This window comes from Ambystoma mexicanum, chromosome 4q (assembly GCF_040938575.1).
Source record: "Ambystoma mexicanum isolate Mex_15411 chromosome 4q, UKY_AmexF1_1, whole genome shotgun sequence".
Lineage (NCBI taxonomy): Eukaryota > Metazoa > Chordata > Amphibia > Caudata > Ambystomatidae > Ambystoma > Ambystoma mexicanum.
This window is the reverse complement of record NC_090928.1, coordinates 249,817,555-249,842,601: the sequence shown is the minus strand read 5'-3', so window position 1 is coordinate 249,842,601 and position 25,047 is coordinate 249,817,555. Positions and strand designations below refer to the sequence as shown.

General features: G+C 48.0%; 1 protein-coding gene across 3 annotated transcripts in view; it reads right to left on the bottom strand.

The window, feature by feature from the left end:
- Positions 1 to 25,047, bottom strand: part of HNRNPLL (heterogeneous nuclear ribonucleoprotein L like) — a 649,202-nt gene that overhangs the window by 395,482 nt on the left and 228,673 nt on the right. The gene's annotated exons all lie outside the window — the stretch shown is intronic.

Genomic DNA, 25,047 nt, shown 5'->3' with positions numbered 1-25,047 from the left:
GTGGGAATCGCCAGATGCCGACTTTTTTTTTACTGGAAGGTATCCACGGAACGTGTTATTTAATGAAAATAGTAATTTTTAAAAAACTTTTGGTGATCAAAGGAAACAAGCATTTAGAAATTAAAAGTTAGCGTTTCCATATTTTGGCGTTCTGTTTTTCACATTTTGCTTGACAAAAGAACGATTATTTCTTCTGCCTATTCTCATCCAAGATTGGAGTTCTCAAATATGTAAAACTATTTGCGTTTGTATGATCTTCCCGTTGCAATTTTCACCTTTATACCAATCTAATGTAAATGGGGATGTTGTAAATATAAGCAACATTTAATGCTGACAAAGGATCAGCTGGGCCCATGGGAAAAAAGACCAACATTGATGAAGCCAATAGTTTTGGCTGTTGTATGGTGAAAACATTTTCTGAGTTCATGCGTGTTGTGGGTCTGGGACAGCCGGCTCCAGACCCAGCAATAAAGATGAGAGACGTCTTGTTGCAGTTACTGGGAGTGTCTGTCCCCGGGCGGGAAGACCTCCCCCCTGTACTGAAACAGGCCGATATGGGAGGAGAACGTTGTGATGTCCCTGGAGTCCACGTGCAGTGGGACTTGGTGGTACCCAACTTCGAGGTCCAACGTCGAGAAGAACTCTGCTCCCCGTAGGTCGGCAAGGATGTCGTCCAGTGTGGGCGTGGGATGCCTCTCCCTCCTGATCGCCCGGTTGGGCAGCCACATATCTACAAAGATGCGCACCTCTTCTGGGCACTTTGGCTTGGCCACCACGACTATCGGCGATACCCAGGGCGTTGACACTTCAACTCTCTCGATGATTCCAGCCTTTTCCATCTTGACAATCTCAGTCTCAACCTTCTGCTGCCTGTATAGTGATACACGTTAGTGGCGCATGGCCACTGGTTGGATGGTCGGGTCGACATGCAGCTGCACCTTCTGTCCTTTAAGTCAGCCCACTCCTTCGAACAGGACTGGGAACTGTGACAGCAGGCAGTCTATGTCTTGGCGGTATACCTGGAAGGCAAAATGCACCAGTCCTAGGTCTTCTGCGGTTGCGTAGCTGAGCAGTCCCTTTTATCACCGGCATCATGTAGAACTTGGCTTGCACCGTGACATCTTCATGCTGCACCGCTGTGACAAAGAATCTGTCCCGTGGTAAGGGTGAGGATCCCCCATATGTGAAGATGCAAATGGTCGGCCGTGTAGCGGGCGAGGTACAGATGAGAGCTTCCTGAATTCGTCCACCGGCATCACGTTGACCGACGCTCCAGTGTCCACCAGCATTGACATTCTTGTGTTCATTATGGTGATCAATCAGCAGTGCTTCCTTCGCTGCTGCCTCCAGTCCAAGGATATTGCCAAGATGAAGAACGCATCCTCTGTCACCTGCTGCTTCCAACCTCTTCAAAGTGGCGAAACCCGGCTTCCCATCGTCCTCCACTGTAGCCACCTGCCGGTACCCCAGTCTGGGTGGTGTCAGGCGCAATCGGGATGCCGGGGCAGCTTGCCATGGTGCCCTGCACATTCTGGCGTAATGGTTGACTTTGCCACACCGCCCGCACGTGGCTCCTGCTGCTCGGCATGGTTGGTCATGATGTGCAGGCCTGCCGCAGACATCTCATGGCCTCTGGCAGTCCTCTGCGGCCTTCTGCACACTCTGCCATCTGGGCCTTCTGCAGGACCGTGCTGACCCTTTCATCGACACTGCCTGCACAAGCTCCTGGCATCCTCCTTTCGATGCCTCTTCCATCTGTGGCCTGATCTCTTCAGTCTCATCCACAAGCCGGCAGGTCATAGCTAGCCTGCATAGGCGCGCATGGTACACATCCAGCGACTCAGCCGGTTCCTGGTGGGCCTGCCTCAGGTGAAACCTCTCGTAGTCCCTGTTGACCAGCGGTCGAAAGTACTCCTGCAGCGATTCCTTTGCTGCCCTGTACGAGTCGTCTCGAGGTCATAATGTTTTGTAAATTTGGTGTACTTCGCTGCCTGTGTAGAATAAGAGCATTGCCCTCTGGCCGCGTCACCGTCCTCTTTGGCCATGGCGAAGTACATCTCCAGCCTTTCTACCCACAATACCCAGCGTGGCCCAAGGGTGGCAGGGGCACCGGTGACTTCGTATTCTGGTACTGGACACTGTGTGAAACAGCGTGGTGCATCGCAGGCTGTGCCGAAGCTCCTGTACCCCTCACTCTGGGATGCATACACAGACAGACTGGCCATCAATGAAGTGCCCACTCCACCGCCAAGATCCTCGTCCCCCGTGTCAGCAGAGTGACTTCTCCCTTCGTGTGCTCACCTCTCCCTTACGCAGCCTCCCTTGGCGGGAAGAGCACCCCTGTTGACACCTTGGGGCCGCTAGCCGAGCACCAGGCTATCCTGTGGTGGGAGTGATCGGATGAACGTGCTAGGCGGTGCGCCTGCAGTGGGTGTGACGGTTGGGTCCCGGTGGGCCTGCTCCCTCCCCTTCCCCGCAGCATGAGCACCTCTGGTGGGCCGCTTGCGGGGACACATTGTTGTGGGGGTTCGATTGGCCTGGATGGTGTTTATATTTTTTTTCTTCTTGGGGGTGGGCAGTGTGTTGCCACCACCTCCCTCAGGCTGATTGCACCCATTTGCTTTGCCTGTTAGTTTTTATTTTGGGGAGGGGTCTCCTCGTGGCAGGGGTGCCTCCCCCCCAACAGCCCTAGAGGCCTCAGCCCTCAGATGCCGCCTCGATATGAATGTGGGACGAGCTTTGGGGTTGGACCTACCCTGCTGCGCCGAGTGGGGATGACCAGCTGGAAGCCGCGCCTCGCACCGGCTCTCACGCTGTGGTTGTGTGTGTGATGCCAGCTGGGGCTTCCTGTCGCGCGTGGAGCACCGAGGAGTGCCGAGTTCCTGCTCCGAACGGCACACCTGGGGTCTCCCGTCCTCATCGCCAGTTGTTGTAGGCCTGCGTCGTGCAGCTCCGGACCCAGCATAAAGACGCGATACGTCTTGGTGCGGTTACTGGGAGTGTCTGTCCCTGGGCGGAAATACCTCCCCCTTTATTTAACACGGCACACGTCGGTCACCGTAACAATGCGCACATAAATGTTTAGTGAGACAGGAGTATGTTATATCAGTAAGCATTTATTCTGAGCCAAATCACTGAATTGGTTTCAGAGCATATAGGTTTACAATTGGAATAGTGTACTGTTCCCCCACCAGAAGTATCCACACCTTAGTCTGCAGGAGGAAATAAAACGTGCACGCAAAATTATCCATTCCCTTCTGGAGCCATTAGTCAAGTCCTTATTTAAACTTTGCATTCTGGGACTTGTGGTCCTGGTTTTATAGTGGGGGAAACCCAGGACTATTTTATTTAATTTATTTCATTGTTTTTTTATAGCGCGGGTCCGGGATTCAAACCTCTGTTGCTCTGCATGGTCTTGCTTCCAAGAACAGAGCATTACCCCTCTGCAATCCTCCATTCACTACAAGTCCCAGAATGCACAGTTAAAACCTGGACTGTACTAGTGTCTTCCTAATGTAATGCAATGGATAATGTTGGCATGCATGAGAAAATTAGCAAACTGAAGATAAAAGGATGGGACAGCATGAAAAGAATGCTACAAACACGGTGGGAGATGTGAGGCGAGAGGAAGACAGAGTGTGCAGGAGGGGTGGATGAATGAATACAAATGAGTATTGATACATTAATGAGATTTAGGGAGGATGTGTGAATGAGTATGAGGATAGTTAAAGTTTGTAAGGGTATGATGGTGCGAGAGGGACGAATGACAGATTTTGAAGATGAATGAAAGTTTAAGGGCATATGATAGTGTGAGGATTTATGGACAGATACGTGTGATAGATTGTGTTACTGGAATTCTAAGAGGCAAAACTGCCATTTTGATTGTCTGCAGGTGCTCTGGCAGATCTGAAAAAGAAGGGGGTTGGGTTCGGTTAGTCAGGAGGGAGAGAAGGAAAATGCAAGATAGCGTTGCTGCTTTTGTGTTGTTTTGTTGCGTGTAGTTTGGAAGTACCCGAGTACTGTGTGTGTATCTGTTTTTAAGTGGCCTGTATCAAAGTCAAATAGGCATTCGTATCTAGGCGAGAGACTGGTTGAATTTATTATTGAGTAAGCATGTAGGGATAGGCAAATGACTACAAGGATGGGCAAATCAATGACAATGTGATGAAGCTTGAATGTGTGAGTGCAAGGGTAGCAGAATGAAGCCCACAGCAAGGCTACATTAGGTGACTGAAAAAAGGTAGCTTGGTTCAATGGCTCCTCCTTGCCCTCTCTGCTTTCTCTCAACCTCCTCTTGTTCTCTCTCCTGCCACATTCCATGTTCCCCATTCTGGTTGTGCATAGAAGAGAATTTTAGACACCTTCCTTCCTTGTGACCCAACACTCAACATGGTATGAACCATGTACAGTCTTGTTAAACAATGGTGAAAACTAAAGAATAAATAACCAATGCTAGATATGTGTAACTATTGACAAGACCTATAGAACACAGAGAACATATAACACAAAAAAGGTTGATTCCAAAACATACAATCCCATTGGTAACATTCAGTGTTTGCCAAAAACAGACATTCCCATTTGTAAATTCACTCCACATACTCTCTCAAGTAGCCGGGTTTGAAACATTACCTTTTGGGGGAATAATTCTTTGATCCTTCCCTTCCTACCGCCTCTCGTGACGAAACCCTTCCTGCATTACTCACTCCAGACTGCCTGCATACTCAATTCACATTCCAAACTCTGGCATCCAATGTCTTTACTACTCCATGCAAAATCTCTGCAATAGTGACCGGTTTAGACCACATTAAACCTGCATTTCTCCTTTGGGGAGGACGTTTATTTGCACCCAATCTCCTACACCAACAACCTTTTACTTTGGCAGCTTTCCTCCAAATCAAAATTAACCTTATTACCCTGTTGTGGCCTCTGAACCTTCTCCCTAACCGTATGAATGTTAATCTTGCTCAACTTAGCCCTTCCTAGCCATAGCGGATACACTCTAGTATTGGCATTCTCCCTCTAAGCATCTCAATGGGAGACACACCTGTGATCGACTACCGTATTATCTGCAGCCTTCCTCCAATCTCTCCTTTCTGAAATCGCTGCCGTATCCTGTTCTTAATTACCCTATTGAAGTGCTCCACAATACCATTAGTTTCCAGATGATAAACCGCACTGGTGCGATGCTCTATACCATTTCCCTTTAAAAGTGTCTCCATCTCTTCAGACACTAGTTGCACCCTATTTTCAGTCAACAGCTTAGAGGGATATCCTTCCCTCTTGAAAATGGTGCCCACAAAACAAATAATATCACTGGTACGTATGTTCTGTACCCAAGATGTTTCTACCCATTCGAGACAACATATCTATTAACTCTATGCAAAATGTAAGATTCCCTTGACTTCTCACAGGACCCACAATGTCCAGTCCCACACGTTCCCAAGGTATGGATAGAACTGTCATCAACATAGGCTTGGTTCTGCTTGCACACCCTATTGGCAGAGTTTTTGCACACACTGCATTCTCTTATTAACCCTTCCACTTGTACATCCATACCCGGCCACCAATAGTCTTGCTTTATTAACCGTTTAGTCTTAGACACTCCCAGAGGTCCTTCATGAGCCATTTAAAGAATTCTGTCCTTCACTTCCACAGAGGGATGCAGCTTGTCGCTTCTCAAAATCATCTAGCCTTTCAGGTCGAGTTCTTTAAAGATCATCCTCGCAGAATCTGGTAACATCCCTTTCCGTATCTGCTCACTCCTCAAACCACTTTCTAACCTCTGCTTTATATACATCATTGTGGTATCTGCAACCATGGCATCTTCCCATCCCTCTTCTGATACTACCTCCTGATCAACCTCCAGTATCTGAACCTCCCTCTCTTCATTCCCATCCTGCTCCTCTACCACATTGGTTATGCGAGAAAGACAATTGTCTGCCTTATTCCTAATACCTGGATCCTACTCCACATCCCAGGTATACTCCTGTAAACCTGCAACCCATTTTCTTATTCAGCAAGAGGCCTTGTCCAAACCTTTGGTAGTCATTATCTCCTTCAACAGCTTGTGGTCAGAGGAAACAGTAAATCTGGCACCCCACAAAAAAGGTCTGAACTTGTCAATTGCCCATTTCACAGACATCTCTTTTTTCTCTATCCTTAAGAACTCTGGAGGCAAATGCTGCTGTGTACTTCTACCATCACACCTCTGAATAAGAACAGCTCCTAACCCTTTATTGCTGCCGTCAGTGGTCAATATGCATAGGACCAAAATTACTGAGATTAGGAGCTTTGTTCAAAGCAAACTTGATTTCCTGGAACTCGGCTTCGCATTTTGCATCCCACTGAAACTTCAGACCCCTTTTGACCAATCTCCTTATATTATGAGTCTTGGACGCAAGAATTTGCATTAATTTAGAATAATACTCCGCCATTCCAAGGAACAACACAAACTGCTCTTTGCTGCTTGGACTGGAAAAACTCAAAATATTGTCAACCAACCCTTTCTTAGGACGGATACCAAACTCTGAAATCTCATGACCTGAATACTGGATCGCTCCTTTGTGAAAATTACATTTATCTTTACTGAGCATCAAACCCGCATTTTTCAAAATGTCCAGCACTTTATTCAACCTCTCATCATGTTCTTCCACACTCTTGCCATACACTAACATATCTTCTTGAAAGCATAGCACCCCCCACCCCCCACTGTGAAACGACTGGCACATCACACATTGCAAAAAAAAAAACGCTGATGACACTAGACCAAAGGGCATATGCCTGCACTGAAATAACCCTCTTCGTGTAATGAAAGCAGCAATATTCCTAGATGATGTATGCAAAACAATCTGATGGTACTGAGTTGGGGGTCGCCTGGAAAAACCAAGAAATTACAAAAGTAGTCAAAAAGGAGTACGCTGGTGCAAGAAGTTAGGCATTTCTATTGAGGGCCCCAGACCTAGCTGGGACAGCAAATTCAAACAAATCGCGGAACAGAACTGCATGAAAAGGTGCTGTCAAAGAAACACCCCTAAAGTTAGAACTTTTATACAATGCAGAGTAATTCATATTCATGATTGTGCAACATTAAAAAATCTCCCCCACACAAAGCTGATTGGCTTTCGCACTTTGAAACCTTATAGAAAAGCATGCATTACATTTAATAATTGGGTCCATGATCCTTCCCACATCGCCCTCAATTACGACTTGTGATGTCACAATCCACCCCCGATTCCCACAACACAAAGTTCATTCATTGAAACATTTGAGATGACCAGCATAACTTCAATCAACTGCCATGTTCGCCTCGTCCTGATTCTCATGGGAAGAGCTAACCACCATGTCGCTGTCGGAGACTTGAACCACAGACGCACTGTTACATACATGTTGCATAATGGGGACACTATAACCCTTTCCCAGTGAAACTGTACTGAGGGGCAATTTGAAAACGCTGTGGTTCTTTTCGGGTCCATCAGAAAATCGTAAATTGCAAGTGATTTTGAATTATAAAATGGGCATGCATTCATTATTCGTTGGTGGGACCTGTGGGCTCTAATCTATGACCTCTCAAAATAACAACCACTGTGTACTTCTTTCAGCACTGGCCTGGGATCGTGGACTCTGCACTATGTCACCAACCACAGTGACATTTTCAGCACCTAAAATGCTGAGAAATGTTTTCTACAAAGCAAGCTATTAAACCCTATTTACCACATTTCGTCCAACCACTAAGTTTTGATTATACTTACCTATGCCACTGTATTCATGGATTAGTTTTAGTATGGGTTTTATTTTGCAAACATCAGGATGAGCCCCCTCCCCTTTTACAGTGCTACTCTCGCAGCTGAAAAGTGTGTTCCTTCTTAAGGCGTTGCACTTGTATCTTTATTACAGTACGCCGATTTCAAGTCCAGCATACTCTGCACTTTAAAACTTCCTTAATGGTACCCAACATCTCTGCAGTGTCCGGTAAAGGATGCCTGTCTGGAATAATACACTAGTTAACTGAACGCAAGTCGATTCAGTCTCAATTTTCCTTTGGGTTTGCACACAACTACCAAAGGAGAAACCCACTCTGATGAATCAACCCTCTCAATCACACCTTGTTTTTCCATTGTCAGGTCTGGTTCTGTTGTGAATGGGAGTAATTCTGATGTTAGAAGTGTGAATCTGTTTAGTTGGAGATGTTTTATTTGGCCTTAACTACAGTGTTTTCAGAGTGTGAGTAAACCAATCCAACATGGAGGAGAGGGGCAGAGTGCTGATTGGTCCAAGTAGTCACCTGGTGGACTTGGCAACATTCTAAACTGCCTTTCATCATCCAGTCTGTTCCAGGAAGGTCCTGTATATTAAGTTCTCCCACTTTCTAGTAATTTAATGTTTGTTAAAATAGCTTTCCTGACTCTCCAACGTGAAAATTCAGAGCTACTTCTGCGTGGGACAAGACAACCTGTTGTTTCTGGTGGGAGCGTTACATTTTCATTTGTTTCTGAGGAGCGACTGTTAATTGAAATTCATAAAAAGCGTTAAAGGATGTTTAGTTTAGGTATTTAATTAGGTAATTGCTTTCTGGAGGAAAACTCAAGCTGAAAGACTCTTGCCCCTGGGTTGCCAGCTTACGTAATTGATAAACGTTTCAAAAGTAAATATAACTCTTAAGAACTCCTGTAGAGTTTAACCGCATGGTTGGTAAAGTTGTCTCAGGAACTTAAGTCAATTATTTCAGGCTCCGATGAAAAGACAAACAGTGCCGAACGTTGTTTTAAGCGTTTGTGCGCAGGCGTAGGGGAATAGTGTTTCAGGGTTAGAACAAAGTAGTTAACGTGTTTGACTAGTTAAGCCCCTGCGCGTTATAGATCCATGGTGTTTTCGTTCGGCGAATGCACAATCGTAGTTTGTCTCTGCGGAGTCAGGCATTAGGTCTTCCTACACGCGTGGTTGTAGTCCGAAAGAATAGTGTATGTTGTGATTTTACCGGCGTCTGAATCGCAAACATAATGACGCAGATTGGCAGCTACGAGTCAATATTTGATGAAAAGTGAGTCGCACTTGTGTGTCAAAACAAGTTTTAGGAAGATAGATTTATCAGATGGATTACAGTGAATGCGCATGCGTACTGAAAGCAAACTCTCGGGGTAATTAATGGAATTAATGTGTGCTGAAAACGGATGCGCAAGTGTGAAAAACTTACCTGTGACCTGCGCCGAATCGACATGTGGCGCACACGTCATTGCGACATCCCGAAAGCTGTGTGCAAGACACCAAATGAAGGCACACACCGGCCAGCGCACACACCTAAAAAGGGGGTGGATCACACGGAATGGGTAACAACACATGAAAATGTGGGCGGTACGGGGGGAAGTACTGAAGCAAAATCCTTGCAATGCCCATATGTGCGCTAACAACACGTATTCATGGAATCGAACAGGTGAAAACCGCACCCCACAAAAGATGCGCTACGCCGGAAACACGTATGCCAGCCGAAAGCAGGCTTAAGCGCCCCCGCGCAGCATAAAAGTGCACGCAAACAAGCTCATACCGCTACGATGAATGTACCGTTCCTCACAGCAGTGGTCGTGGGACACCGCAGGAGGAGGAAGAGGATAGCCAGGCCCTGCATTCTCTTGCCCAGGACCAACCTTTTTGGGATGCCTGATGACCACGTCTATGGAAGGTACAGGTTTCCACCCCATATCATCCTAGACCTGGTCACTGAGTGGGAGGATGATCTCACATCACCCATCCTGTGTCCCAAGCACTGAGCCCCTTGGGAAGGTGCTGAATGTACTGCATTTCTTGGTCACTGGGTCATTTCAGTGGACAACTGCCATAGTTGGGGGTGTCTCACAGCCCACGCAGTCACGCTGCCTACACCAGGTGTTGACAATCAAGACTGCACGCCCCTCAGTCCGCAGGCACATGTACATGCCCAGAACACCTGCAAAAAGGCAGGCTGTGTTCCAAGACTTTTACGGGGTGGCACACTTCCCCAAAGTGCTTGGTGCCCTTAATTGCACCCATGTGGCTCTACATCCACCTAAGGCCACTGAGCACATCAATCGCAGCCGCAAGCAATTGATTGATTTTGTTTGTAATGCGTCGGTAACCCGCAAGCATCAGGGCGCAGAGAGACAGATTCATGTTAGGCAAGAGATGGATGGGCAGCTAGGAGGTGGCACGTTATTTGAAGAGATATGTCTTCACATTTTTCCTGAAAATTAACAGATTTGGTTCTGCTCTCAGAGTAACTGGAAGATTGTTCCACTGCTCAGCAGCGGGGACCGTAAATTATTTCCCAGCACCGGTGGTTCGGGATGCCTGAGGTATCTGTAGCTTGCCTAGTGTTTGGGATCTTAGTGCCCTATTAGGGAGATATTGTTTAAAGTTGGCTCTAAGATAAGATGGAACCACTCCATATAAACATCTGTGAACCAGAGTCATGGATTTGAAGAGGATTCTATCCTCTACTCTGAGCCAGTGGAGGGATCTTCTGGCCTCTGTCACATGGCTTCTTCTATCGATCCCTTTTATGATCCGAACTGCATTGTTCTCCATTATCTGGCATTTATTGATGCATTTTCTAGATGCTCCCAGCAGCAGTGAGTTGCCGTAGTCGAGGCGTGCCAGTATAATGGCCCTGGCTATTGTGGCTGCATTGTTTTCTGTTAGTAAAGGGCGTATGGCTCTCAGTAGCCTGATATAGTATGCGTTATTTTTATGAAGGTAGTTGGTTTGGGATTCTGATCCTATGGATGCCTCCAGCATCATCCCGAGTGTTTTCACATGGGGGACCACCTTAATGCATGAGTCTTTGATAGTAATTTGTTCAAAATCTTTACCAAGCTTACCCCTCGCTTGACCTGAACCGAAAATCATGAGTTTGGTTTTTTGCTATTCAAGCACATCCAATTGTCTTCCATCCATTTGTCTATTAGGGTGTAGATGGTTGTAATCTTTTCCTTATCTATTTGATAGTTTCCCTCCAATTCAAACACCAGCTGTGTATCATCGGCGTAGTTAGTAAAATGAACGCCAATGGAGTACACATAGATATTTCATGAATAGGTTGAAGAGAAGAGGAGAGATACTGACTCCCTGCGGTACACCTGTGCTTATAGGAGTAGATGTTGAGAAGTTCTCTTCCCAGTGTATTCTGGCTACACGGTCTGTGAGAAAGGATGCTAACCATGCCAGGGCTGCCTTGGAGCACCCCCTATTTTCTCCAAAACTTGTTGTAGAAGTGTATGGTCGACAAGGTCAAAGGCAGCACTTGGGTCCAAAAGCATTAGGATCCCTGTTTTGCCCTAATCTATTATGGAAAGCTTGTGTGTTTGGAGATCCAACATTGCGGTTTCCGTGCTATGAGCAGCACGAAAGCCTGACTGTTGCTCATGCAGAATATTGTTGGCTTCCACATGTGCCTGCAATTGTCCTGTAGCAATTTTGTCCATGATTTTCGGTACAAAATTGGTATTAGTGATAGGGCGCATATTATTAGGATCTTTAAGATCCAGGTCTGGTTTTTTTAACAGCGGTGTGATGGTCACCTTTTTTATGGCTTTAGGAATCTTACCGTCATGGAAAGATGCATTAATTATCTTGGATAGCACTGGAGCAAACAGTTCTTTGTTTTCCACGATAATTTTGGGGTGGGGGGATTAAAGTTTCCACGCAGGAAGATGGTTTCTCTTAGCCAGCACCTTCACCATCTCAGCCTCTGAGATTGGTCAAATTTGAAATTGTCCAATTCATAGGGCTGTAAATTAGCCGCGTTAGGAAGATGGAATTCCTTAACGGTTTCTCTGGCCAGGATGATGGCTTCTCTGGCTTTTTGAGTTTTTTTTCCAAAGGCCTTTTTTACAATTTCACAGTACTCCTCTGTGGGAGTGTATGGGGGAGACATGGATTTAGGTTTCTCATACGATTTGAGAATATCAAAAAGCTTACTGGCTGCATTAGGTGCGGCCTCAATCTGCTTATTCCACTGCTTAGCACTGGCATTCCTTCATCGTGCAGGTGGTATGCGATGCCAAGGGAATAATCACCTCTGTCTATGCAAACTATCCAGGGTCCACCCATGATAGTTTAATATTCAGAATGTCACTTCTAAACCGGGACCTGGAAGCTGGGAGGCATGGTGACACATGTCTCATTGGTGAGTAAAAATGCTGTTGCACATGCATGTCACACACAGAGAAATGGAGAAACCCAACTAATCACAACCATTATGATCTCCCCAGGGGACAGTGCCTACCCTCTGAGCACCAACATGAAGACGCTAATACGGAACCCCACCACCTGAGGTAAGATACAACGCAGCCCATATTGCAACCCGGGGCATAGTGGAGCGCACATTCGGAGTGCTGTTCTGGTGGGCAGCTACTATATGCGCCCCCGATAGTGTGCAGGATCTTTGTGGCAGCATATGTCCTGCACAATGTTGCAACCCGGCGGGGCATACCGGTGAACATGGTGGTGCCCCCACATCCCCAACCACATGCACGGCCCCTGCGCATGGGAGGGGAAAAGGCACGTGGCGAGGCAGCCCGTACCCAGCTTGTGGCTACATTTTTCACCTAAAATCCCACCCCTGCAGAGTGCACACAGGCTTGGCACATACCAGGTGATAATCGATGATGAGAAAGGGACAGTGAACTATTACAACCTTACCAACCTGAGAATTTGTCCCTGGAAGTGTTACAATGTGTGCATCCCTAGCTACTTAAAGAAACCCAATTCCGTGTGACCAAAAGGCACACATTCATGCTGCATAATCCACTACTCCCTTGCAAATCAGCACAGCCAAATACTGGTATGTCACCTAACCCCTCCCAAATCCCATGTCACCCACCCAACACACCATGCCATGGCATGCAATGTTAAAGCAACCAAATAAATGCACAACACATGACACAACTGTCACAAAGTGCACCATCAGAAATGGAAACAGGCCACAGACAATTCCCTCTCACATATCAAAATGAAACTGTACACATGAACATATATTTATCTGTATGAGAAATCATGAATACAGGACCCAACAGTGGCAACGTCAGATAGTGACCAATCACAATAGCCCAAGTGTCACAATCTGTGAAAGCCACCACATGGACCCCTGCCATCTTCAGTGTGTTGCTGGTAGGTAAATGTGGCAGGGTACCGCATACAGCATGAACTGCATGTGCAATGGAGAGAGGCAAGTTAACACATGAACAAGCAGCATGTAAATATGCACAATGAGCAATATCAAAAGCAATATACATATCAACCATGCAGTGGAGAAGCCATCATGAATCCACACAGTTTGGACTGCAGACTGGCCACATAACTGATGGAAGCCCAATGCCTCTGTGTAAGTTACTGTCACACGGTGCCATCCTTGCAAGCCCATGGAAAGGGGAAGCAGGAGTGACATATGTGTCTGGACCCCAAGCCTCAAACACAAGACAAGCCTGTATGGACCCAGCTGGAACACACAGTGGATGCCTTTGGGTGCCACACAAAACAACACACTGTCACAAAAATGCAACATAGACAGAAAAAGTGAAAAAAGAAAGAGAAAAATAAAAATTGGCCATGGTTGACCAGGGGTGGGGAGGACCACCCAGGAGGGAGGAGGTGCAGGGTGCACCTCAACACCCACATGCGTGGATATTGAGAAAACAAACACCTCCATGGGCTCATGGCCTGCACCGCTAGCCGATCGTGGGAGAACTGCAGTCGCTGTCGTCACCCTCTGGTGGAATATGAGAAGGTGTGCGTGGTACGGGAGGCAGACCACGCAAAGCCCTGGCATGCTCCTCCATGGCAGCAAGCATGCAGGTATGAAAGGTTTGGTTCTGCAGGATGATGGCCCAGAGGTTCCCATGCAGCACCTCACGTGTAGCAGAGTTCTGCCGGCAAGATCTCACGAGATGCACGGATCTCCTCAGCGTGTTAGCTGCTCCAGCTGCTGTTCTGATCGTCTACTCCGGGCCATCTCAAGTGCACCCAGAGTAGCTCTGAGGGAGCTGTTATCTTCCCTCAGGGCATCCCTGTGGGCCTGTGCCTCTGCACATATGGCTGTGCGCAGAGCCCTCAGTTCAGCCTGTTGGCGGCCAACATGTCCTGCCTGTGTGAGCATCACGTTGACCGCGTTGCCTGCTGCTGGAGCTCCACCTGGCTTTCGCGGGGGGTGGAAGTGGCTACCCTATCCACAGCCTGAGCCATCATCTCACATGATGCCCCCTGTTGTTGTGCAATTGCATAAATGGAGTTCTCCCACACAGTATTGCCTGGTGGTGCATGGCCATTGCGTTGCCGGACACGACACCCGTCGGGCCCAAGGAGACGTGCACCTTGCTGTGCTGGCGCTGCATGTGGCTGCAGGGCTGCATTCCTCCTTTGATCTGCTGCACCAGGAACAGGAGCAAATCGTGTGGAGTGTGAACCTGCATCCGTAACCGCCACAGGTGGACAAACCAACACTGAATGGCCCATTGAGGGATCTACCCCCAGTGCAGGTGCGTTGGACAGAACAGCATCCCTGCCAGAAACACTCACCTGCGACGGGAAATGTGTGTCAATATCTGATTCAGCACCTGAGCCATAGATCATCAGAGGTGTACCCAGAGACACCCGTGAACAGGATGGTCTGTAGGAGCAATGGATTCTCGTGCAGCACCACCCCATGTCCTCCACTGGTGGTTGGTTGGGGCTCTGAGTTGCCCCTGCGCCATCTCCTCCTCCACAGCTTCCAGTGCCTCATGACCTGCACAAAATAAAAAAGAAGTAATGAACACACACGTGAACAGCATAGCCCACACACATAGGCATCACAATGTTGACATCCAATACATTAATCACACATCTCACACATTACACAAACTCAACCATGAATGCAGTGGCAATGAAGTGGAAGGGGACCCTGAAAGCAGACTCTGATTACTCTAAAATGGATAAGCAACACATGTGCTGCATGGTTCATAGCACCTGCATCACACATAAGCCTGTGAGTGGCATGGACCATTCACAAACATGACAGATGCCAGCACACAGATGGCACGTAGCATAGCCATAGCAGAACTGACAAGGACACCCAGATGGGAGTGAAGCACTACTGTCCCCCATCCATGTAAAATGTATTTCATCAAACAGAACATGCAAAAGAGTGGGAGTAAACAAACATGTGTCACACGCTGCAACAACGCCAGTGTATACAAAAACAGTGATGGGAGGCACATGGATACATCAATGGTAGTATCAGAATCCTAGACAAATTGAGTACTGTTGACCTCGTCGTGAAGTAGCGAGTTCTTCCCATCAATGAGATTCTCAGGGGTACAATAGGACAGAATGAGAAACCAATTGGTTGAAAGATGTTATGGACACACTGGAAACCCTGATGGCTGTAGGGGAAAAGGCGAGTGGTTAACACTTGTATAATACAATGGCAAGACAGACACATAAAATAGCCAAAGAGACCAACCTGAGGTAGGATTGCAGTGAATGCCAAGGAGAACTGTTGTACCAATATAACCAGCCACCAAGGGAGGTGGTAGATCTGTGGGTAGTAAGGAATTGGATTTAATTCAGGAAATGGCTGAAGGCAGACAGAAGAAGGGATAGTGATGAATGTGTACTCTTTCCACTGTGTGTTCAACAGGAGGTACCACAGGGGTGTGTCCTTGTCCTTCTATGGGGAGGCAGAGTCCATATGTCCGTTAAATGATGATTCAGTAGGAGGAAGCCTAGCCCCGCCAGCACGAGGACGCTTAGAGTGCTGAGGCAGTCTCTAGTCCAGCACTGTTCCCTATACCCGCTGGCACGAGGATGCCTGTTAAACGATCCTGAGATAGTTAATGATCCAAAAGACAAGCGTGATTCAATCCGGGGTTGGCTGAGAAGGAAATCCGTGAAGGAAGTGTCCAAGAAACAGCCGGAAACAAAAAGGTAAACGAGGAGTTCAAAACATGAAAGCAGGCCAAGATCAGTCCGAGGTCAATACACCAAGTCCAGGCAGCAATAAAACTGCAAAGCGGGAAAGCGGGTCCAGAACAGTCCAAGATCAATACGCCGAGTCCGTGCAGCAATGAAAGGGCAAAACAGGAGCATTCCAAGAAGCAAGCCATAGTCCGTAAACAAGAAAACCATACGAAGAAAACACTGCTGTCTGTATCGTAATATGGGATCAGACGCACTGAGCAGAGCGGGGGGCGGAGTTAAGTAGCAGTGTTCCGGCAACATTGTGGACACGTGATCGGGAACATGGGGAACCAAGTGGAAGACGGAGCGTCTGCTGCACGAGTCACCAAGGCAACACCCCAAGTCGGCGCTGGTAATATCGGCAGTGATGTAACCCTGGAGATGCGAGTCTGTGTATGCCGTTCTGTGGGTGTCAGCCTAGGTATGGTATCCCAGTTGCCACAGATACTACTCTCCCAGTTATGAAAAAGTATCCTTCTGTCTTCGAACACGAAAGTCTCTAATGTGATATGCCAAAGACTTCCCCCCCCAAGAGCTCAGCCTACAATGAATCTATTCCACCTGTCAGGCTGAGGGCTTGAGTGAAAAGGCAGGAGCAGACTCAGCAGAGCTAAAGGAGGGAAGAACAGAGCAGACGTTCAGAATGCAGCCAGGTATTGCCGAATTAACAGCAAACAACACCCCACAAGTACCCACTCTTACCTGTTCCGTAGCAAAAATGTACCAGTAACCTACTAGTAATGGACAAAGAGGGGAATTCTTATATCCACAGTGAAGGAGGAGTGCGCCAGTGCCTCAGAACCTCAGTGCTGCAAAGCGTCCCAAGAAGATATTCACAGTGTTCAAAAGTAGACTCAGCAAAGCGTCCCAAAGAATATATCCACAGTGTTCAAAAGTAGACTCAGCAAAGCGTCCCAAAGAATATCCCAAAGTGATCCAAATCGATTTCAGCAAAGCGTCCCAATATGTCCAAAGCAATCCAATAGTAGATTCAGCAAAGCGTCCAAAAAATACCCAGAAATAACTCAAAGATCATTCAGCAAAGCGTCCAAATTAAACAGTGTCAAAAAATGATTGTTGAAGTAAACAAAATTAAGGGCAAAGAAAATAAGCGTTACTTCACGCTAGTTCCTTTATTATCATGCTCGAGTGAAAAAAGCGTCACAGCCAGAGGACTTTAACAAGTGGAGGTCGAGATGCAAGCCGAGTTCAAGGATTCCGGGGAAATCAGTCGAAGAGGGGCGGGCGTCGGAAACAGGAAGGAAAGGGCAGGGACGAAGGCTTGGATTCAGCACAGGATTCAAGATCAAACAGGAGTCAGGAAACAACGCTCGAAACTAACACAGTTTAGGAGCGCTGGGCACTCGAACAGACATATTAAATACGGTCTTCAGAAGACACGGCAACGTGGTGCGTGCGTGTCACGTGACTAACATAGTAGGAAGATGGGAATAGTAGTTTAGTGGGTTCTGTGTGTTGAAGAGCGCTCATATAAACGCCATGGCAATTTCCAACAAGAACGGGATGTGACAGTACCCCTCCACAAAGGGCGATTTCTCCAGTGCCCGCGCAAGCGATGCAACCAGAAAGCATGCAACAAACGGGGTGCATTCAGATTAGAGGCTGGTTCCCAGGACCTGTCCTCTGGGCCATACCCCACCCAGTCAATCAAATAGGACCGAACCCCACGGCAGAGGCGGGTGTCTAGAATGGCCCGCACCTCGTATTCATCCTCGCCACGGACGGTAAGTGGGGCCGGGATGGGAGGCAATCGGGTGCCAGGTACAAAAGGCTGAAGCAAGGAGACATGAAAGACCGGGTGCACCCTCCAATGTACTGGTATGTCCAGACGAACAGCAACGGGGTTGAGACACCGCAGGATCGTGTAAGGACCCACAAAACATGGTAAAAGTTTCCGTTTACCCCGAATGGCCAGGTGCTTTGTTGAGAGCCATACGCGGTCCCCACAGGAATAAGGAGGAGCCGGAGCACGCCGCTTGTCCGCCTGTATCTTGGTGCGATGTTGTGCAGCTTGTAGATGTGCCAATACGGATTTACGGATGGCAATCAATGAATCCCTAACTGCATTGACTGCAGGAACTTGCCGTAGGGAAGGCAAAACAGGTGGAAGGGTCCTTGGATGCAACCCATATAACGCATAGAACGGAGAACAGCCAACCGAAGAGTGCAGGGAGTTGTTGTAGGCAAATTCCGCGGCACCTAAAACCGACAGCCAATTTGATTGATGTTGTAGACACAGACATCAAAGAAACTGTTCCATGGTGCCATTGGTACGTTCAGTCTGGCCATCCGTTTGGGGGTGGTAGGCCGAGGACAAGCGGGCATCAACACCCAATGAGGAAGTGAGAACGCGCCAAAAGCGCGAGGTAAACTGAGACCCCCGGTCGGAAATCAGAATCGTAGGCAGACCAAAAAAGAGTACCACATGGTCAAAGAATAAGTTTGCTAATGTGGGAGCAGTTGGTATTCCCGAACATGGTATGAACCGAGCCATCTTGGTAAAGACATCCACTACCACAAGAATTGTGGACATACCCCCGATACAGGGGAGTTCTACCACAAAATCCAGGGTCACCGTGTGCCATGGGTGCGGTGGTAAAGGCATACACATTAGAAGACCAACGGGTTTACCAGGTTGTCTTTTGCATTGTGTACATATGGCACACCTACGGACGTATTGTTCGGTTTCTTTCTTCATTCCAGGCCACCAGCACCAACGGTGCAAAAGATCATAGGTTTTCGCCTGGCCAGGATGGGCTGCTAACGGGAGGTCATGGGACCATTCAAGAGCCTTCCGTCTGGTTTGGTTGTCAGGTAGGTATAGTAGACCTTTAACGTAGGGAAGTCCGGAGATCAGTTCAGCGTCCATTTCCTTCAGGACAGAAACATGATCCCTGGCCCATCTCCGTAAACTGACTACAATTGACGGAGAGACCGAACAAACACATATAACAGCCCCTGATGGTAATACCGGGGTGGATTGTTTGACAGTTTCCGTGTCAGTACCATGCGAAAGGCATCTGCCTTTCCATGTAATGGACCAGGGCGATACGTCACCGTGAAATCAAACATGGTAAAAAACAAATGCCAACGTATCTGTCTGGCGTTGGTGCATTTCACGTGCGACAAGGCCTGAAGGTTTCGATGATCTGTATGCACAGTTATCGGGTGTCTTGCACCTAAGAGATGATGCCTCCACTCCTTGAACGCCACCTTGATTGCAAGGAGTTCTCTTTCCATAATCGTATAATTACGTTCAGCTGGGGTAAGTTTTCGAGAGTGGAAAGCCACTGGATGTAGGCGTTGAGTAGCGAGGCAAACCTGCGAAAGGATGGCCCCTACTGCAATAGCAGAGGCATCTGCTTCCACAATGAATGGGAGAGCTGGATTGGGGTGCTGTAATACAGGAGCGGTGGTAAAAGTGTCCTTCAGGTTCTGGAATGCTGTTTGCGCTTCTTCATCCCACAAAAAAGGAACATTAGGACTAGTCAACCGAGTTAATGGGGCTACTATTTCAGAAAATGAGGCGATGAAACGCCTATAAAAATTGGCAAAACCCAAGAAGGATTGAAGAGCTTTTACTGAGCTCGGAACGGGCCAATCCAAAACTGCCCGAACCTTGGAGGTACACATGAGTACTCCTTTTTGGGAAATCTGAAACCCCAGAAACTCTACAGATGATGCATGGAACACACACTTCTCCAGTTTTGCAAAGAGAGAGTATTCCCTTAGACGAAGTAGAACAGAGCACACATGCTGTATATGTTGGGGCAAAGTGTCTGAATATATTAGAATGTCATCCAAATAGATAACAACATAGCAATCCAGCATATCCCTGAAGATGTCATTTACAAAATGCTGAAATGTCGCCGGGGCATTACAAAGCCCAAGGGGCATCACACAATATTCATAAAGCCCATATTTTGTCTTAAAGGCAGTCTTCCACTCATCTCCCTTTCGCATCCTCACCAAATTGTATGCCCCCCGCAAGTCCAACTTGGTGAAGATAGTGGAGGAGGTCATTTTATCGAGGAGCTCAGTAATAAGTGGCAACGGATACTGGTTCTTCACTGTGACTTTATTAAGGGCGCGGTAGTCCACACAGGGGCGCAGATCCCCTTCTTTCTTTGGCACAAAAAATATTGGGGAGGCCGCTGGTGAACGGGACGGACTTATATGTGTCCGAAACGTAAGGCGTTGTCAATATAGCTCCGTAGATGTTCTTCCTCCTTCTGTGTAAGGGAGTAAATTCGACATGGGGAATTGTTGCTCCAGGTATCAGGTCGATGGGGCAGTCATAGCATCTGTGTGGGGGCAGTCTTTCTGAAAGTCCTTTGTTAAACACATCAGAAAATTCCTGGTATTCCAAAGGGAGGACCGAAACGGGGTTAGATGACGTGGCGTTGATAGAAGGGAGGCAATCTACCATCGCCAGACAAGGGGACAATACCGCTACATTACGGGACGTAAAGCACCTCTGTATACAAAAAGAGGAGGAGAACCGTACGGTTTGTTCAACCCAGTCAACTACAGGATTGTGTTTTTGCAACCAAGAAAGCCCCAGAATGATGCCAAATTGAGGGGCCGTGATAAGGTCGAAAGTGATGGATTCCGAATGTCCTTGTAATGTTGACATTTGTAGTGGACCTGTTTGATCCGTCACATGTCCAGATATTAAACGTGAACCATCTACCGCATGTATTTCCTCAGGTCTTGCTTTAGGAAATATAGGTAGTCCGTAACGTTTGGCCAACTTAAGGTCCATATAATTCCCACTAGCCCCTGAGTCTATCATTACCGGATTGGAAAAGGTAATGACGCCGGGAGCCGTAAAGGACATAGCAAGGTAAACATGCGAAGACGGAAAACACTCACCCGGGCCTGGGATCATTTGGCTCGTCCGGAAGGCCCGGTTCAAGGGCGAGTCCTGGCATTTCCCGACGACTTAGCGGGTCTTTTAGGACACAGACGGATGTAATGACCTGACTGTCCACAGTAGAAACATAGATTATTCACCACCCGCCTTTCTCGTTCAGTCTTGGACAATGGGCCCCTAATTGCCCCGATTTGCATAGGTTCAGCTTCTCCCTGAGAAACAGGTGTGCTTCCATCTGGTCGAGGGGTGTTGCGAATATCGGGATAGCGACGTTCACCACGTCTTTGCCGGAGTCGAGCATCGACTTGTAAGACTAAGTCTAGCAATTCGGGGAAGCCAGATGGAAGAGCAGGTACCACTGATAGGGCATCTTTCAGGTCGTCTGACAAACCTTTATAAAACACAGCCGATTTCTTCTGTTCTGGCCATGTGATTTCAGCCGCTAATTGATTAAAACGGGCAAGATACGTCAAGAGATCCGACTTGCCTTGACTAATAGCCAAGAATTCCAGATCCGAGGACCTGTGCTTTATATCTCATATCAAAAACACTGTTCATGGCTTGGATTAATCTATCGAAATCATACAGAGCCGGGTCATCTGCTTCTAGCAATGGATTAGCCGATGCTGCAGCAGTGCCACCCAGATGGGAAAGAACAAATGCCGCCTTTGTAGTAGCATCAGGAAATGCCAAGGGACGACAAAGAAAATGAAGGCGACATTGATTCACAAAGTTCCGATACATTTTGGGATCACCCAAAAAGCGTTCTGGTGGGGCCAAAGGGAATGGCCCAGGGAGGACTACTGGAGCTGGAGCCGGAGGTGGTACAAGTGGTACAGGAGGAGACGCCGCAGCCGCGGCGTCACCGAATTCCTCGTCATGGGGTAAGGGCTGCACAAAGCTCTGTAAAACATCCATGCGTTGATGTAATGTCGCATGTGCTGATGCCATATCGGTACGAAGAGCAGGAAAAGCCTGCATGAGGGCTGCCAATGGGTCCGATGCAGCCTCCATAACCGAGAGACGGTTAAAATTGAGGCTCCTAAATCTGTCGCAGCCTAGGTATGGTATCCCAGTTGCCACAGATACTACTCTCCCAGTTATGAAAAAGTATCCTTCTGTCTTCGAACACGAAAGTCTCTAACGTGATATGCCAAAGACTTCCCCCCCAAGAGCTCAGCCTACAATGAATCTATTCCACCTGTCAGGCTGAGGGCTTGAGTGAAAAGGCAGGAGCAGACTCAGCAGAGCTAAAGGAGGGAAGAACAGAGCAGACGTTCAGAATGCAGCCAGGTATTGCCGAATTAACAGCAAACAACACCCCACAAGTACCCACTCTTACCTGTTCCGTAGCAAAAATGTACCAGTAACCTACTAGTAATGGACAAAGAGGGGAATTCTTATATCCACGGTGAAGGAGGAGTGCGCCAGTGCCTCAGGACCTCAGTGCTGCAAAGCGTCCCAAGAAGATATCCACAGTGTTCAAAAGTAGACTCAGCAAAGCGTCCCAAAGAATATATCCACAGTGTTCAAAAGTAGACTCAGCAAAGCGTCACAAAGAATATCCCAAAGTGATCCAAATCGATTTCAGCAAAGCGTCCCAATATGTCCAAAGCAAACCAATAGTAGATTCAGCAAAGCGTCCAAAAAATACCCAGAAATAACTCAAAGAGAATTCAGCAAAACATCGAAATTAAACAGTGTCAAACAATGATTGTTGAAGTAAACAAAATTAAGGGCAAAGGAAATAAGCGTTACTTCACGCTAGTTCCTTTATTATCATGCTCGAGTGAAAAAAGCGTCACAGCCAGAGGACTTTAACAAGTGGAGGTCGAGATGCTTGGCGAGTTCAAGGATTCCGGGGAAATCAGTCGAAGAGGGGCGGGCGTCGGAAACAGGAAGGAAAGGGCAGGGGCGAAGGCTTGGATTCAGCACAGGATTCAAGATCAAACAGGAGTCAGGAAACAACGCTCGAAACTAACACAGTTTAGGAGCGCTGGGCACTCGAACAGACAGTATTAAATACGGTCTTCAGAAGACACGGCAACGTGACTAACATAGTCACGTGACTAACATAGTAGGAAGATGGGAATAGTAGTTTAGTGGGTTCTGTGTGTTGAAGAGCGCTCATATAAACGCCATGGCAATTTCCAACAAGAACGGGATGTGACAGTGGGCGGACCGCTGGTCTCTGCGGAACTCTGCAAGCTGGGACTGCTTGCTGTGAACTGGAAGGTGAGAGGCTCGGCTGGGATGCACCACGAGTCTGCTGCCGCTTTCTAACAGGTAGGTCACTTTGACATGACACAAGTCAATTGGCATGTTGAAGGTTGAAGCAGGGTTTAGAAGTGAGCTGGTGCAGTACATTTGTAGGTCCTCATCAGTCAATAAAGATTAAAAAAAACATAATTACAATGTTGTGTGATGATGGCAGTTTAAAGGCAAGTGCAGTCATCATGTGTAAAGTGTTTGCTGTGGTAAGTAGGGATACAGTGAACCCCAAACCCAAGGGCGGGGGATGGCTTGGAGGCACTACATGGGTCACATATGGCAGTGATGACTACATACCCTGACCTGGCACTCGATCACATGATAGCACCCAAGCAACATACACATGGCCTGGACACACACGCATGGACACTCACTGGACATTGGCCCTCATTACGACTCCGGCGTTAATCAATGGCGCTATTAGCGCCATGGTTAACGCTGGTAACTTACCGATTCCGCCATGTTGAAATGGGGAATTACCACACCATTCCAAGGTTGGCGAGGTGGTAATTCCCCATTTACCATTGGCCCTTCCCATTCTTGCCCCATAGGGCTCAATGGGAATGCGGAAGGCAGTAATTATGGTACCACAAAATGCGGTACCGTAATTACTTTCAAAGTCCCTTTGCGGGTCCCTACCTTAACGGCTGGTACAGACCAGCCATTAAGGTCGGGAGCTGCAAAGGGACCTCGTAGTAAGGCATTAAGGGGTTAATGGCGCCGCAACCTTTTACGGCGCCGTTAACCCCTTAACGCCTGAGTCGTAATGACCCCCCATTGTCTCAAGATCTGGGAGGTCTCACACGCCTTGGATCTGATCCTCTGCGTTGAGCTCTCCAGTAATTGCCTCATGCTCTGTAAGTTCATCCTCCTTTGGTGGTGACCCACTGCCAGTCAGCAGAGTAGAGGTGTAATTAGAATCCAGCTTGTTTTTAGCTCCGTGTTTGAGGTCATTCCAACGCTTCGAGCAATCATCAGCTGTGCACTTCACAAATCCCAAGGAACTAATGTGGTCCGCATGCACTGCCAGTGGGCCCTACGCTGAGCAGGCGTAGTTTTGCACTCTGCCGTCACCAGCATGTCGCGGCCGTGTTCCGACATGTAGCCCCCAAGTGCGTCCAGTTCCACATTATTGAAACTCTGCTTCCTTGACGTGCCGGAGGGCCGAACCATGTCTGGGGTTCCAGCCTGTTCCACAAGAGCAAGCTGCTTCCTCTTGAGAGGTGGTGCTGACCCTGAGTGGCTTATGCCAGTCCGGTCTGTAGGGGCTGAAGCGCAGGTGGACTGGCCACTGGAAGCAGGCACTGGCATGATGATCAAAGGTCTCACTGCAGGCATTGGCTGCTGGGTGCTGTTGCCAGGACCAAGCGCCACAACGGCCTCGGTGTGAGTGGCCAGGACCAACACTGTCCCGGCTGGGTGACTCACCCCTGGGGTGGTGTCAGCTGCAGCTGCCCCTGCAGCCTCCACAACCTGGCTGCTTGGGGCAGCAGAAGACATTGCTGCCCCAAATTCACGTGGCCTGGTGACAACTTTCACTGCCACACGTGGCTTGGACTTCGTGACACGGAAGTCAGCGTGTGAATCATCCCGTGCCTGTTCTGTGACCAATCCGGGCCGGGCTAGAAGGGCCTGAGTTGGGATGGTGTCAGCTGCAACTCCCTGACCCACAGGGTGGGTCATAGCTGTCCCTGAATGGTCCTGGACACACTGCCCTCTTGGGTCACCCTGCCCACGTCGCCCACCGCTGGCACCATGTCCCCTACCAGAGACACCTCTGGGAGGTCACACAGCTTTGCCTCCCTTACCACTTTGTGGCCTCCCAACCATGGCACTGATGTACTTGTGCGAATGGGAGGTGCAGAAAAAAATGGTCCTGAGTAATTGGGATGATGGGGGCAGGGTACTAGATGGAA